At 44.3% G+C, this 17461-nt stretch overlaps 2 pseudogenes; both read right to left on the bottom strand.

Annotated features, from left to right (window-relative positions):
- Nucleotides 1-5817: 5817 nt before the first annotated feature.
- Nucleotides 5818-13160, bottom strand: LOC118656572 (annotated as a pseudogene).
- Nucleotides 13161-13644: 484 nt separating this feature from the next.
- On the bottom strand, nucleotides 13645-14833 carry LOC118656571 (annotated as a pseudogene).
- Nucleotides 14834-17461: the final 2628 nt, after the last annotated feature.

The following is a 17461-nucleotide window of genomic DNA, read 5'->3' as shown; positions in this document are numbered from 1 at the left end:
CGCCTCGCATACAGCTTCCATGAGCTGGACCCACCAATGGAATACCTTGTGGCAAAGTTCACTACCCCCAGGCTGATAATGACAAAAGCCCCAAATTAGGAGTATGGAAAAAGGAAAAACTATTCAAGAGAATAGTTTGCAAACTCAGGAAATGAAGCCTCGGGTGGAAACCTAAAGTACACCCCTAGAGACAAAGTGGGGTGTACTTTGGGTTTCTACAAGAGGCATATATATATATATATATATATATATATATATATATATATATATATATATATATGCTAGTAGCCCGGTGCACAAAATTCATGCACATTAAAAGGAAATTAATTAGCGAAAATATTTTAATATTGCTATTTGCCCTTTCTCTATAATAGAAGTGTGAGAGATGAAAGGAAATTAGTAAAATGTATATGAAAATAATATATAAATGCATTAATAAATAACAGTAACAAAAGGATATAACAACAACAGAGGCATGATATAAAAATGACAAAAACATGATATGAAAACAACAAAAACATGATATAAAAACAACAGTGGCCCTAACCAGTTTGGCTCAGTGGATAGAGCGTCGGCCTGTGGACTGAAGGGTCCCAGGTTCGATTCCGGTCAAGGGCATGTGCCTGGGTTGCGGGCACATCCCCAATAGGAGATGTGCAGGAGACAGCTGATTGATGTTTCTCTCTCATCAATGTTTCTAACTCTCTATCCCTCTCCCTTCCTCTCTGTAAAAAAATCAATAAAATATATTTTTAAAAAAACAACAGTGATGCAAACAATGACTGATAAAGTGATTAAACTTATTCTAATATCTCCCTGTACACCACATTGAGTGAAAACACTTTCAGAGTGCTTGACTAATTTCCCTTGTGCTGAAATATTTAGAACTTTAACTTTAATGTCACATGCTCTTCGAACTCGAGAGAAAGCAACATATAACTGAACATGTGTGAAAAAGGTTCAGGTAGGAATATGCCTACTCTGTCTAGAGTTTGTCCTTGTGATTTATTAATAGTCATCACAAATGCTGGCATCACGGGGAACTGTCATTGAATCAATTTAAATGGGAGGCCAGTGTCAGATGGGGACAAATCAATTCTTGAAATCAGAACAACCTCTTTCTCTGCAGATCCTGTTAATACTTCAGCTTTGATAATGTTAGGTGACAATCTTTTGATAATAAATCTGGTACCATTACAAAGACCCCATTTACTATTAAGATTTCTCAATAGCATGATGATTGCACCCACTTTCAATTTTAATTTATGACACGGCATTCCCAATGGAGTAATACTATTAAGAAATTCGATGGGAAATTTTTCCTTTTCAGCATCATCTGTGGAATCAATGGAATCGTCACTCAAATATGTGTGAACATCTCCATCGAGTATATCCAAAATTTCTTCATTTACTTTTTGAATGTGCTCATTTTTTGGACAAAGAATTGCACGTTCAGATATAGTTTTAATATTATCTATAGATATAGTATTTCCAAAGGTAGCTTCAATAATAGATCCATTACAAATCATTTCACAGGGGATTTCAATAATATCCATTCCTAAATGAAAACTGCTATCAAATTTGCCATCTCCAAGTTTTACTAACCATCCACTATAAGCAGAATCCTCTGATCTCATATTTGTTGTAAGAGACAACTTTCTGAAACATCCCCAAACACTGCAGTACTTTAAACTTGTACTATGGCCGATCACATAGCATGTGGTACAATATTGAGACTTTGTTGAAAATCCCCTCCAAGAAGGAGAACTTTCCCACCAAATATAACATTTAAATTTCTCTTAGTGCCAAAACCGGTTTGGCTCAGTGGATAGAGCGTCGGCCTGCGGACTGAAAGGTCCCAGGTTTGATTCCGGTCAAGGGCATGTACCTGGGTTGTGGGCACATCCCCAGTGGGAGATGTGCAGGAGGCAGCTGATTGATGTTTTTTGCTCATCGATGTTTCTAACTCTCTATCTCTCTCCCTTCCTCTCTGTAAAAAATCAATAAAATATATTTTTAAAAAAATATTTCTCTTAGTAATCTGTCTATGGCGTTTATAGCATGACTGGATGCCATGGTGCATTCATTAATAATGAGAAGTTGGGCCTTTTTAATAGTTTTAGCAACTTCACTGTTTATATCGAGTCTAGAAATTGAAGTTTCATTTAGTGGAATGGGTAATTTATATTGGGAATGAAAGGCCCTTCCACTGAAAAGTAAATGTGCAGCAATTCCTGTAGACTCTGTGGGTAAAACAGTACCACCACGACCTCTAATATAATGTATTAAAACTTTATAAAGATATGCCTCCACGCTCCGAGGGCCGGTTCCTGCCTCAAACCTCGCCCTCCTGGGAAACAGCTCAGGGAAGGTGCAGCCGTTTCCAAGACAACCTCTGCAGGACTGACTTCCTTCCAGTTGGTCAAGCCTCTGGTTGTGATGTTACACCCAGGGTTTTTATATAAATAGAAAAGGTGTATAGCCTATATAATAAAATGATAATATGCAAATTGACCCCCAATCATGCCATCACAAGATGGCTGCGCCCACAGAGGAGGCAGGGTTCCCATAACAGAAGATGGCTGTGCCCACAGCAGAGGCGGGGTTCCTATAACGAGCCATAACAAGTGATCAGCAGGAACCTGAGGCTGTGTGGCGCTGGGCTGGGGTGTGGGACCTGAGGCCACGCTCCTGGCACAGCAGGGTTTGACGTGGGACCTGAGGCCACGCCTCCCACCTGTTGGGGCTTGAACGGGAACCTCAGGCCATGCCCCCCGCCCCGGTGCTGGGCTGGGGGACCTGAGGCTGCACCCCCCTGCCCAGCAGGGCTTGACATGGGTGGTGCCAGCTGGGTCTGGATCTCACCCAATGGGGGTGGGGCCGGCTGGGTCTGGGTCTCACATGATTTCGATATGCATGCGGGTGGGTGGGGACTTGAGTCTGGGTCTCACGGCGTGCCCCAGACTCTGACAGGAGGTAGATTTTCATATACATTTTATTAATTTTCTTTCATCTCTGACACTTCTATTATAGAGAAAGGGCAAATAGCAATATTAAAATGTTTCCTCTAATTAATTCCCTTTTAAGGTGCACAAATTTCATGCACCAGGCCACTAGTGGGTGTGTGTGTGTGTAATATTTTAAATTGATTTTAGAGAGAGAAAGGGAGGAGAGAGAGATGAAAAAATCAATGAGAAAGAAATATGAATCTGGCATGCCCCCTAGTGGTGATACAGTCTGTAACCCAGCTTGTGCCCTGACCTGGAATGGAACCTGCGATGGTGCTCAACCAACTGAGCGCACCCCCTGTGTGGAGAGGCTGCTTTTTATACATTTTATTTAATTTATTGATTTTTAGAGAGAGGAAGGGGGGAGAGAAAAACATCCATTATTGTTCCACTTATTTATGCATTCATTGGTTGATACTTATATGTTCCCTGACTAGAGATCAAACCACATCTTGACATGTTGGGTCATGCTCTAACCAACTGAGCTCCATAGTCCACTTTTAAAAAATATATATATTTTATTGATTTTTTTTTTTTTTTTTTTTTTTTTTTTTTTTTACAGAGAGGAAGGAAGAGGGATAGAGAGTTAGAAACATCAATGAGAGAGAAACATCAATCAGCTGCCTCCTGCACACCCCTTACTGGGGATGTGCCCACACCAAGGTACATGCTCTTGACCGGAATCGAACCTGGGACCCTTCAGTCCGCAGGCCTACATGCCAAACCGATTAGGACCATAGTCCACTTTTTATAGAGAAAGTGGACTCCTGCCCTGTTCCCTGATTGGCCATTTTATGAAAATGAGGAGTTCAAATTTGCATAGTCTGACTGGTCCAAATAGCACTCTCTGGATTGGTTAGAATCACATGTTCTGATTGGTCATTATGGAGTTGCTCTGATTGGTCCATAAAGATGCAAATGAAGAAATAGCAGTGCAGCTCTTAGCTCATTGGTTAAAAGACAATACCAGAAACTCCTATAAGGGTTGGTGTTAGGAGCACAGTACAGAAATCTAAAGGTTCAGTTTGTAGCTTTTCCCTAAAATGCAGTGTGCATGACAGGCCTCTGTCAACGATGGCAACTAGACTTCAGTTATCAGACTGTGCCCAGTTAACTACGATTCCTTCCTGGCAGATATATTGTGGGTTTTGTGTGTGTGTGTGTGTGTGTGTGTGTGTGTTTTAATATATCCATATTGGCAGAGCCTTTGTCTTTCTGCACCTAAGCTGGTATTTCTGAAGTTGAAGGTATAGGATGGTGGTTTTTTTTACCATACCACCTCCAATGAGACCCTTTCTTGTAACCAAATTCCCAGTGGTATTCTTCTCTATATTTACTACATATTTTATGCTAAATTCTGTATGTGAATCAGTGCATTTAATGCTCTTGACAACCCCATGGGGTAGGTATTATTCTCCTTTTCCTATGGGAACAACAATGAATTCCCTTATATATCCACAGAACAGTGTTCAAAATCAGGAAAGTAACCCTGAAATGATACTATTATCTACAGACCTTATCAAGGTGTTATCAATTGTCCTGATAATATTCTTTATAGCAAAAGAAAATTCAAAATCATACAAGGTTTGCATTTATTCTTTAAACTCCTTTAATCTGAAATAGTTCCTAGCTATTATAATCATTGTCATTTTGTTTTCGTTTTTTTCTTTGTTGTTGTTGTTTTGACATTGTCATTTTGAAGAGTACGGCCATTTATTTTATAGAGTATCCCTCAGTTTCAGTTTCATCATACTTAGATTTAGGCCATTCACTTTTTAGGCAGGAAGACTACGGAAGTGATGCTGAGTTCTCCGTGTATAATGTGAAGAGGTATACACTGCCCAATAGTTTCATTACTGCCAAGGCTGACTTTGATTGATCAACCAGGTTTCCTCTGCTATAAAACTTCTAGTTGACACTTTGTAGTTGTTTTTTTAAATGTTTAGTGGAGCCCTAGCCTGTTTGGCTCAGTGGATAGAGTGTCGGCCTACAGACTGAAGGGTCCCAGGTTCGATTCCAGTCAAGGACACATGCCCGGGTTGCGGGCTCAATCCCCAGGAAGGGGCATGCAGGAGGCTGCCAATCAATGATTCTCTCTCATCATTGCTGTTTCTGTCTCTCTCTCCCTCTCCCTTCCTCTCTGAAATAAATAAAAATTAAAAGTAAATAAATAAATAAATACCACTCAAAGAGGGTCACTATTAACATTTAAAAAAAAAGTGTTTAGTGGAAAATGTAGTTAGAAACCAAGAGCTGGGTACTAAGTGTACTTATAGTTATTGTGGTGCCCTCTTGGAGGATAGAGCTGGGAAATGGATGAAATGTATACATCCGTAGGTTTATACTGATATCTCCAATTCCAGTGTAATGCTATAGGATTCATTCTATCTCCCCTCTCCATATATCTTTCTTTCTTTTTTTATCCTCACCTGAGATATTTTCCATTGATTGATTTTTAGAGAGACGGAAAGACAGAAATATCAATGTGAGAGAAATACATCAATTGATTGCCTCCTGCACACACCCTGACCAGGGCCTGGGCTGGGGAGAAGCCTGCAACCGTGGTATGTGCTCTTGACTGGAATCGAACCCTGGACCCTTTGGTCCACAGGCCGATGCTCTATCCACTGAGCCAAACAGGCTAGGGTTCCATATTTTTTTTTAAATATTTTAAAATTGAGTTTTATTTTTTATTTTTTTAGCAGTTCATATTTCTTTTATTATCTGTATTATTGCTGGCGTGTCCTATGCCCTGTACATATTGAGGGTATGTCTCCCCCTTGAGGGCTGCAACTATCGCTACACCCTGTATAAATGCTGGACTTACATCAGCACACTGTTCTATAAAATCATTTATAGTTCCCCTTCTGCGAATCGGCCTTCATAAAGCCTGACAGGTATTATTAGCATTTTCAAAAGCCAGTTGTTTAACTAGAATATCGGCTGCCTCTTCGTTAGTGATTACTCTCTTGACTGCCTGTATGAGGCGAGAAAGGAAATCCTGATAGGTCCCTCGACCTTCTGTTTAATCTCTGTAAGGGAGGTTGTTTTTCCTACTGTACAAGGTAGGGATTTCCAAAACCAGTTGCTGCCTAAGAGTAGTGGTCACTGATGAAAGCTTGAAATAACCTGTATTCACAGGGGGGTGTTCGCATTGCTGCATGTCATAATTGGGACCGCTTGCAACAATTCAACAAGGAACAAGGCAGCCCGCAAATGCAGAAAATGTGATTCATGAACCATAACTAGCAGGCTGTTCTCCATATCGTCGCATTATTTGATCATGCGTAAACTTCACAAATGCATCGTATTGTTCTGCAAGGTTTGTTTTCAGTAATTCTTCATACTCTTCTCGAACTTTCTCTTCCCGTTCTTTCCACAAGCGTTCACAGATCACGCCAACCTGCCGTCGGGTGAGTAAGGGCTGTTCTTGCTTTAAAGGTGAGGATGTTGCAGATGAAGTTCCTGGGGAAGCGGGTCCACGGAGGAGAAAGGCATGTGGCTGTGCATCCGAAGTACAACATGCAACCGTCTGTTGAAGACAAGTTTTTTTTTTTTAATTTTATTTTTATTGATTTTTACAGAGAGGAAGGGAGGAGAGAGAGTTAGAAACATCGATGAGAGAGAAACGTCCATCAGCTGCCTCCTGCACACTCCCTACTGGGGATGTGCCCACAACCCAGGTACATGCCCTTGACCGGAATCGAACCTGGGACCCTTCAGTCCGCAGGCCGACGCTCTATCCACTGAGCCAAACCGGTTAGGCTGAAGACAAGTTTCTAAATGTCTTCTCTTCTGCAGGCGTTTATACTCTTGTTTTACGTCGTACAGGATTTGCTCTGTGGTGAGGCGGGCCGAGACGTCGCCGAGGGGGGCCGGCTCCATTCGGAGGTGCTTCCGCGGAGGCGGCGGCGGAGGTGGGCGCCCACAATGGCGCCCATCGCCGCCGCTTCCGGGACGCCGGGCTCAGCAGCGGGTGGAAACCCAGAGTCCTTTTCAGAGGGGCCCCGCACGCCACGGCCGGGGGCTCCGGGGGTGGAGAGGGGGGACGGGAGGGGAGGAAACGGGGGAGAGCGGGGACTCCCAGAGCGGCTGACCCGCGGGCTCCGGAGCAGACAGGGGGGTGGGGAGGCCGCCGGCTCCGCGGCAGGGGCAGGGGCAGGGGCAGGGGCGGGGGCGGGGGCAGGGGCAGGGACCGGGGCAGGGGCAGGGGCAGGGGCAGGGGCAGGGACCGGGGCAGGGGCAGGGGCAGGGGCAGGGGCAGGGGCAGGGGCAGGGGCAGGGACCGGGGCAGGGGCAGGGGCAGGGGCAGGGGCAGGGGCCCGGCCGGGGCGAAAGCGGGAGGGGCGGTGTCCCCAGCCCACACCAGCCGCGGCAGGAGGGCTCTCCCGCCTCCAAAGGCGCGGATCCCGGGAGAGGCTGCGGGCGCCCCCGCCGGCCGCTGGAGCTCTGCGCCGAAGCGGGCTCCCTGCGGCAGTCAGTCGATGCCAACCCCGTGGGGTGTGAGGCTGGCACGCGGCCGGTTGGCTCAGTCTGTAGAGCAGGAGACTCCTGATCTCAGGGTCGTGGGTTCGTGCCCCACGCTGGGCGCCAGATGTTGGGGTCCAGCCCCAGCAGGTCCAGGGGTTCCCAAAGGTGCGGATGGACGGAGTCTGCGAAGAAGGAATGACACGGAGGCAGCGTTCAGTCGATCAGCGATCAGCGTAGCGAGGTTCTCCAGCCAGGTTCCTAAAATTGAGTTTTAGAGGGTAAAGGAGAGGAAGAGAAAGATCAGTGTGAACAAAACATTGATCAGCTGCCTCCTGCATCCCTACTGGGGACTGAGCCCAAAATCTGGGCATGTGCCTTGAACAGGACTTGAACTGGCAACCTTTTGGTGCACGGGACAAAACCAACCAACCAACTGAGCCACGCCGGCCAGGCATCCCCTCTCCATATTTGTAACTCCATTCTCCAACCATGAGGAACTTGGCTTTCATTTCCACAATACTGTATATTTACATATTTGCTCAATTCTAGAATTCCAAAAAGTAACTTCAAATTGTTCATTCATGCCTATGGGGAAAAATGCCTACCTAGTAGAGTTTAATATTTGTTTAGAGTTCTTTTTGTCTTTAACCTGAAGGCATGTGCTCTAAATACTATATTCAAAAGTTACCTAAGATCATTGGTTTTATTTTTTTTCTCACCCTTAAGTATGTGTCTCTTTTTTTACTGCAGCACATTATTCTTCTCACAATGACTTGTTCTTGGAGCCTAATGTTCTCACATGACAATACTTGTTTTTTTTTTTTATTTTTTAATTAAATCTTTATTGTTCAGATTATTACATTTGTTCCTCTTTTTTCCCCCCATAACTCCCCTCCTCCTAGTTCCCACCCCACCCTCCGCCCTCATTCCCCACCCACTGTCCTCATCCATAGGTGCACGATTTTTGTCCAGTCTCTTCCCGCATCTCCCACACCCCTTTCCCCCCCAAGAATAGTCAGTCCATTCCCTTTCTATGTCCCTGATTCTATTATGATCACCAGATTATTTGTTCACTTGATTCTTAGATTCACTTGTTGATAGATGCATATTTGTTGTTCACAATTTGTATCTTTACCTTTTTCTTCTTCTTCCTCTTCTTAAAGGATACCTTTCAGCATTTCATATAATACTGGTTTGGTGGTGATGAACTCCTTTAGCTTTTCCTTATCTGTGAAGCTCTTTATCTGACCTTCAATTCTGAATGAGAGCTTTGCTGGATAAAGTAATCTTGGTTGTAGGTTCTTGGTATTCATCACTTTGAATATTTCTTGCCACTCCCTCCTGGCCTGCAAAGTTTCTGTTGAGAAATCAGCTGACAGTCGTATGGGTATTCCCTTGTAGGTAACTGAGTTTCTTTCTCTTGCTGCTTTTAGGATTCTCTCTTTGTCTTTTGCTCTTGGCATTTTAATTATGATGTGTCTTGGTGTGGTCCTCTTTGGATTTCTTTTGTTTGGGGTTCTCTGCACCTCCTGGACCTGTAAGTCTATTTCTTTCACCAGGTGGGGGAAGTTTTCTGTCATTATTTCTTCAAATAGGTTTTCAATATCTTGCTCTCTCTCATCTTCTGGCACCCCTATAATTCTGATGTTGGTACGCTTGAAGCTGTCCCAGAGGCTCCTTACACTATCTTCGTATTTTCGGATTCTTTTTTCATTTTGCTTTTCCAGTTGGATGTTTTTTGCTTCTTCACGTTTCGAATCTTTGACTTGATTCTTGCGCTCCTCTGGTCTGCTGTTGGGTGTCTGTATAATATTCTTTATTTCAGTCAGTGTATGCTTAATTTCTAGTTGGTTCTTTATCACAACATCGAGGGTCTCATTAGATTTCTTGAGGATCTCACTACATTTATCGGCGGTCTCACCAGTCTTTTCGAGGGCCTTACTAAGTTTATCGGCAGCTTCTAGACAGTTCTTGAGAGACCTTAAAAGTGTGGTTTTGAGCTCTATATCTTCCATTTCTGACATTTGTGTCCTGTTTCTTTGTCTCCGCATTTTTTTATCTTTTCTTGGTGCACCCCCTAGTGGTCTTTGTGCACAGTCTTGTTGTAATTAAGCCTTGATTGTTGTCAGCAATACCAGGGGTGATTTGACCTCCAGGCTAACTGGCTATGAGAGTCAGCTGTGTCTGCAGTGGGAGAGCTTCTGTGCTGGATCTCTAGGGCGGTGCTAATCTACCGTTTGCCTGAGGCTATCTGGCAAATGGTTCTGCGAAGGGCTTGGGCAGGGCGGGTCCCCGGGGATCTACAGGGCAGGCGGAGCAAGCAGTTATGGCTGCTCTCAGTCCTGTCCCTAGGGGCTCTGCCTCTCAGAGTCCCAGCAACGGTTGCAAACCTCGGAGAGAAAGCTGCCTTTGAGTTCCGACCGAAGCCAGACAGTCCCGCTTCTCCCGTTTGAGTCTGGGTCCCCAGCGACTCGCCCGGATCTGGAGCTCAGAGTCTGAAACTCCCTCCTGATTGAAAACAACAACCGCACCCTCGCCGCCAGCCCGCTCCGCGCGCGCACTCCGCACCTGAGTATTTCACTTCAGCACTGTGCCTCCTCTGAGTCTGGGTATGATATTCTCTTTCCTCCTAGTTGTAGAATTTCCACTCAGCCAGCCTTCCTGTGGTTCTGGATGATGTCCGTTCTGTCCTTTAGTTATATCTCTGAAGTGGTTGTTCGAGGCAGCAATCTCCGGTGTTAACCTATGCCGCCATCTTGGTTTCTCCCCCACATGACAGTACTTGTTATCTCTTAAAGAATTGAGGCCGAACCGGTTTGGCTCAGTGGATAGAGCGTCAGCCTGGGGACTCAAGGGTCCTGGGTTCGATTCCGGTCAGGGGCGTGTGCCCTGGTTGCGGGCACATCCCTGGTAGGAGATGTGCAGGAGGCAGCTGATCGATGTTTCTCTCTCATCGATGTTTCTGACTCTCTGTCTCTCTCCCTTCCTCTCTGTGAAAAATCAATAAAATATATTTAAAAAAAAAAGAATTGAGAATTGTGTACAAAAATTTTACATAAATTAAAAGGATGAATTGCCCAGCTGATGTAATTCAGTGGATTGAACGTAGTCCCATGAACCAAGAGGTCCCAGATTTGATTCCCAGTCAGGACACATGCCCAGGTTGTGGGCTTGATCCCCAGTAGGAGGCGTGTGGGAGGCAGCCTAGGATGTATCGCTCTCATCGATGTTTCTATGTATCTCCTCTCCTCCTCTCTGAAATCAATAAAAATGTATTTTTTAAAAAGCATCAGGTTTTTTAAAAAAAAGATGAATAAATTTAGAGGTGAAAATGCAAATTGTTTTCCAACTTAAGGCAAGAAACAAGCATCCTAGGTATTCTGGCAGGAAAACATCAGCTAAGAAAGGAAAATAGGTCTAGGTTCTCTAGATCCCTTCGTCTAGAGCAGCGGTTCTCAACCTGTGGGTCGCGACCCCTTTGGGAGTCGAACAACCCTTTCACAGGGGTCGCCTAAGACCATCGGAAAAGACATATATAATTACATATTGTTTTTGTGATAATCACTGCGCTTTAATTATGTTCAATTTGTAACAATGACATTGGGGGTCACCACAACATGAGGAACTGTATTAAAGGGTCTGTTATGGGTTGGCTCAACGAGATAGACCACCGACTCAGAATTTAAATTTAAGAGCCTTTATTAAGCTGGCCAGCTGACCACAGTGCCTATCTCCCCCTCTGGGAGCTTCGGAGCATGTGGCAGAGATCAAGGGTGCAGTATGATCCTTTATAGCAAATCAGTGTTAGAGAAAAAATACAAAGCATTCCATTAGCTATTCCTTAGAAGTTCACAGATAGTTCATAAGCACAAAGGGGGGGGGGGGGTAAACAGAGTCGTCACACCTGGCTGGAGCATATCATAACACATTGTTTTTCTAAGACAATCTAGCAATTTTTCTTCCGTGGTTCCTAACCCTGACACAGTCCTCCATATGTCAGTCCCCCCTCCCAGCACATTCAATTTCTCATGTCCCGTTTCCTCCCCTCAGCACATTCTGTGACATTCTGTAACCCCTCCACGCCGCCGCCCCTCGCCCTAGCACAGGCCGCGGCATGAGGAAGGTTGAGAACCACTGCTCTAGAGCATAAGCAGATTTATACCTGAGCCCATGCACTGCCCACACTCCTTGCTTTCCAACCCTAAGCCCTCTTAGCCTGGTGTCACAACCTAATGAAAACGGTCTTGCGCCTTTTTTTTTTCTCTTTCTTGTCTTGCTCCTTTTATAAAGTACTACCATTTGTTTTTGAACCATTAACTTATTTGTGATTATATTACAACATGTAATTCTCAAAACAGGAATCTGCCTTTCAAGCCAGTAAAATAAAAAACAGATAAGAGTTTTTAGAAACTAAATTTCCTATTTAGTGAAGTGACACAGTAATAAAGCGTGAAATACTATTTTTGAGGTCATCATAAGATGTGAATGACCCGTGTCCCGCGTGGTTCAGGGTTCCGGCTCTGGAGAAGGGCCGCGAGCAAATGACAGAGATGAGACAAGAAATAATAATTTGGAAATTGGGGGGCCAGGCGGGAGCTGAACGCAAGAGGGAGGACTCCGCTTGTGCTGGGCCTAGCCAGACTTTTATTCAGTTTGGGATACACCTATAGCCCTTAGGCAGGCATTTTCCAGTGACAGACAGGCTTTCTTATCAGTAAGGATTTCCATGACTATCTGGTGGGAAGTTGCTTCAGCTACCATTGTCTGGGCTAAACAGTGGGTGCATTGCCCTGACCTTTGCCAGGGCTCCAGGGTCACCAGCATTCCGGCTCCTTGTCCACACCTCTCTGCTAGTGAAGATAATAGGCGGCTTCCCACAATAAGATTAGTCATTCTCAATGTGTAATTGATTCCCTAACAGTTAAACCTTTTATTTATTTATTTATTTATTTATTTATTTATATATATTTTATTGATTTTTCACAGAGAGGAAGGGAGAGAGATAGAAAGTTAGAAACATCGATGAGAGAGAAACATCGATCAGCTGCCTCCTGCACATCTCCCACTGGGGATGTGCCCGCAACCCAGGTACATGCCCTTGACCGGAATCGAACCTGGGACCCTTCAGTCCGCAGGCTGACGCTCTATTCACTGAGCCAAACCGGTTTCGGCCAGTTAAACCTTTTAAAAAAACCTGTATTTTCATTGATTTTTAGAGAGAGAGTAAAGGAGAGGGATAGAGATAGAAACTTTCCAAGCCTCAAACTCTCCCAACACCATCAGACTGGCAGGACAGAAATGACAGCTGGTTCAGGACTCATGCCAGCCTCTAAAGAAATCCTGGAATTGCCCTAACCGGTTTGGCTCAGTGGCTAGGGCATCGGCCTGCGGACTGAAGGGTCCCGGGTTTGATTCCGGTCAAGGGCATGTACCTTTGTTGCGGGCACATCCCCAGTGGGGGGTGTGTAGGAGGCAGCTGATGGATGTTTCTCTCTCATCGATGTTTCTAACTCTTTATCCTTCTCTCTTCCTCTCTGTAAAAAAATCAATAAAATATATTTAAAAAAAAACACAAAGAAACCCTGGAATAGGCAGCTTCTGCAGGTTAGTACCCTGAACAAATCAGGAATGCGTGGTCTCCCCACTTCTCACCAAGACGCTGGATTTCTCTTGCACAATCATGTTTTCGTTTCGGCCACCAAGTGACCAACCACATGTGCAGGGGTTTAAATCATAAATATGGCCCTAACTGGTTTGGCTCAGTGGATAGAGTGTTGGCCTATGGACTGAAGGGTCCCAGGTTCGATTCCAGTCAAGGGCACATGCCTGGGTTGTGAGCTCGAGCCCCAGTAGCGGGTGTACAGGAGGTAGCCAATCAATGATTCTCTCTCATCAGTGATGTTTCTATCTCTCTCTCTCTCCCTTCCTCTCTGAAATCAATAAAAATATATATTTTTAAAAATCATAGATATGTACAGGGTCTTAAAACATGTTCCAAGGGAACAGTTAACTTGAATACAAGATCAGATACAAGCTTCAAGGACAATTTCTTTTCAAAGGCTTATTCCAGTTCCATGAGGCCAGCCTGAGGTGTATACATTTGCTAGGGCAAACTCAGACTTGATCAACTCATGCAGCAAATGCTACTCATCTGCCCACGGTATGTTTAGAAGCATTTGCAGTGGACAACGGACAGGCCCAACTTGTCATACTCTTGCTGATCCACATCTGCTGGAAGGTGTACAGTGAGGCCAGAATGGAGTCATCGATCCACATCGAGTACTTGTTCTTCGGCAGGGCAATGATCTTGATCTTGATCACAGCCAGGGTTGTGATCTCCTTCTGCATCCTGTCGGCAATGCTGGGGTACATGGTGGCCCTACAGACAACATTGTGTTGGCATACATGTCCTTCCAGATGTCAACATTACACTTCGTGATAGAGTTGAATGTGGTCTCTTGGATGCCACGGGACTCCATACCCAGGAAGGAGGGCTGAAAGAGTGCCTCCGGACACTGGAACCGCTCGCTGATGATGATCACCTGCCCCTCGGGCTCGTAGCTCTTCTCCAGGATGCGGCGGACACTGCAGTGGCCATCTCCTGCTCGAAGTCCGGGACTATGTAGCAGAGCTTCTCCTTGATGTTACACATGATTTCCCATTCACTGCGGTGGTAAAGGTGTAGCCACACCCTGTGAAGATCTTCAGGGAGATAGTTGGCCAGGTCCCAGCCAGCTAGGTCCAGACACAGGATAGAATGGGGGGGAGTAGACCTCATTGCTGGGCATAGTGTGGGTGACCCCCATCCCCAGAGCCCATAACAATATCAGTGGTGCAGCCAGAGGCATTCAGGGACAGCACCGCCTGGATGGCCATGTACATGGCCTGAGTGCTAAAGGTCTCGGACATGATCTGAGTCATCTTCTCATGGTTGGCCTTGGGGTTCAGGGGAACCTCGGTCAGCAGCACAGGATGTTCCTCGGGGGCCACAAGCAGCTCGTTGTAGAAGGTGTGGTGCCAAATCTTCTCCATCTTCATGTCATCCAAGACGGTGAGGATACTGTGCTTGCTCTGGGCCTTGTTGCCCATATAGCTGTCTTCTGCCCCATGCCCACCATGATGCTGGTGTTGGGGGCATCTGGCAATGAAGGAAACACAGCTGGGGGAGGGGTGGAATCATCCCCAGCAAAGCCAGCTCAGCACAGGCCATAGCCATGGTTGATGACATCTCTTCTTCCGTGGCGACTGGAGGAGGAGACAACAGTCGTCTCGGAGAATGGAATAGCACGGAGCAAAGCTGCGAGCGGAGTGTGGGCCCGCTGCAGCGAGTGAGAACAAGTGTGTTTGTTGTTCATTTGAAATGTGCTTTGGTTCTGTTTGTGTTAAATTTTAGGACTCGTTCCTCCCATTTTGGAGATTTTACTTACTTTTTCAAATACATAGAAGAATGGCATGGTTCCAAAAGGCAGGTCTGTACAAAAAGGTATATTCAGAGAAGTATCTTCTCCCCTGTCCCCTCCATCCTGCCCTCGCAATTCCTGCCCACTGCCTTCTGGTAACCAATCTCAGTTCTCTCTGCTTTTTCCTTCCTAGGTTTCTGTATGCTCAAGTGAGGAGGCAAATGTATATTTTCTTAATTCCCCTTGTTTCTTATACAAAAGTAGCACACTATAGATCAGGCGTCCTCAAACTTTTTAAACAGGGGGCCAGTTCACTGTCCCTCAGACCGTTGGAGGGCCGGACTATAGTTTAAAAAAAAACTATGAGCAAATTCCTATGCACACTGCACATATCTTATTTTGAAGTAAAAAAACAAAATGGGAACAAATACAATATTTATATTTGCATGTGGCCCGCGGGCCGTAGTTTGAGGACCCCTGCACTAGATATTCTTTCCCGTGTTGCCTTTTTCACTTAGCATTATATCCTGGAAATCACACCACCTCAATTCACAGAGGTGTGTGGAAGAGCTTTTATTCAACCACTTTTTTATGTATGAGCATCTAAATAGCTCCCCTGCTGCAATGAGCAACCAAGTACATATGTATTTTCATATTGTTGGGGGTATATCTCCAAGGTAAAGTTCTAGAAGTGAGGTTTCTGGGCCAAAAGGTAAAGACATATGTAGTTTTGTTATTAATGACAGATTCCTCTCAGTAAGGGTTGCATTCCCACTAGCAAAATATAAGAGGGCCTGCTTTCCCACAGCCTTGCCAACAGGGTAGGTTGCTATACTTTTCAATTTTGCTAAACTGATAGGTGAGAAATGGAATTTCAGTGTTGGTTTTTGTGGTAAAATTTCTATAACATAAAATTTACCAATTCAACTATTTGTAAGTGTACAATTCAGGGCATTAAGTATATTCACAATGTTGTGAACAATCACCACTGTCCATTTCCAGAACTTTTTTTATCCCCCAAACGGAAACTCTAGCCATTAAACAATAACTCCTCATTCCACCCTCTCCCCAGCCCTTAGTAACCTCTATTCCATTTCTTTCTGTACCTAAGAATTTGACTACTCTAGGTATCTCATATGAGTGGAAATCATATATAGTTGTCCTTTGTGTCTGGCTTATTGCATTTAGCATAATATTTTCTTTTCTTAGCATAATATTTTCAAGGTTTATCCATGTTGTAGCATGTATCAGAATTTCATTCTTTTTATGGCTGACTAATATTCCATGGACTATATAAACTGTGTTTTATCCACTCATTCGTTAACAGACATTTGAGTTGTTATCATTTTTTTTTTTTTTAGCTATTGTGAATAATGCTGCTATACATGAACATTGGTATACAAGTTTTTGTGTGGGTATATTTTCATTTCTCTTGGATATATATCTAGGAGTAGAATTGCTGGCTCATGTGATAATTTCATGTTTAACTTTTCTGAGAAACTGCCAGACATTTTTCCACAAGGCTTTCACCATTTTATATTCCTATCAGCAATGCACAGGGTTCCAATTCTTCACATCCCTAGCAACACTTGTTATTATGTCTTTTTGTCTTTTTTATTCTAGTCATCCTACTGGGTATGAAGTGGTATCTCATTGTGGTTTTGATTTGTATTTCTCTAATGATTAGTGATTTTGAGCCTCTTTTCATGTGTTTATTGTTAATTTGTATATCTCCTTTAGAGAAATGTCTATTTAAGTCCTTTGCCCATTTTTTAACTGGGTTGTGTGTGATTTTGTTGTTGAGTTGTAAGAGTTCTTTATATATTCTGGAGATTAGTTCCTTATCAGATTTGTGACTGTTCTCTCCCATTCTGTGAGTTGTTTTTCAATTTTTTGTTGTTGTTTGTTAATCCTCTCCCAAGGATATTTTTCCATTGATTTTAAGGAGAGTGGAAGAGAGAGAGGGAAAGACAGAGAGAAACATCCATGTGAGAGAAACACATTGATTGGTTGCCTCCCGCACAAGCCCCAACCAGGGCCTGGACCAGGGAGGAGCCTGCAACCAAGGTATGTGCCCTTGACTGGAATTGAACCTGGAACCCTTTGGTGCATAGGCCGATGCTCTATCCACTGAGAAAAACTATCACTTTTTTATAGTATCTTTTTATGCACAAAGGTTGTTTTTTTAAATATGTTTTATTGTTTTTTTACAGAGAGGAAGGGAGAGGGATAGAGAGTTAGAAACATCGATGAGAGAGAAACATCGATCAGCTGCCTCCTGCACACCCCCTACTGGAGATGTGCCTGCAACCAAGGTACATGTCCTTGACTGGAATCGAACCTGGGACCCTTCAGTCCGCAAGCCAATGCTCTATCCACTGAGCCAAACTGGTCATGGCTGCACAAAAGTTTTTAATTTTAATGAGATCCAGTTTATCTCAGTGTAGTTTGAATTTGCATTTCAATAATCACAAGTGAGGTTGAACATGAGATATATTTTTCCCTTATAGAAGTTTACAGTCTGGTCCTAACCAGTTTGACTCAGTGGATAGAGCGTCAGCCTGTGGACTGAAGGGTCCCAGG

The sequence above is a fragment of the Myotis myotis genome, unplaced genomic scaffold, assembly GCF_014108235.1.
Source record: "Myotis myotis isolate mMyoMyo1 unplaced genomic scaffold, mMyoMyo1.p scaffold_m19_p_5, whole genome shotgun sequence".
Taxonomy (NCBI): domain Eukaryota; kingdom Metazoa; phylum Chordata; class Mammalia; order Chiroptera; family Vespertilionidae; genus Myotis; species Myotis myotis.
The sequence above is the reverse complement of the archived record's forward strand: the minus strand, read 5'-3'. Positions and strand labels throughout refer to the sequence as shown.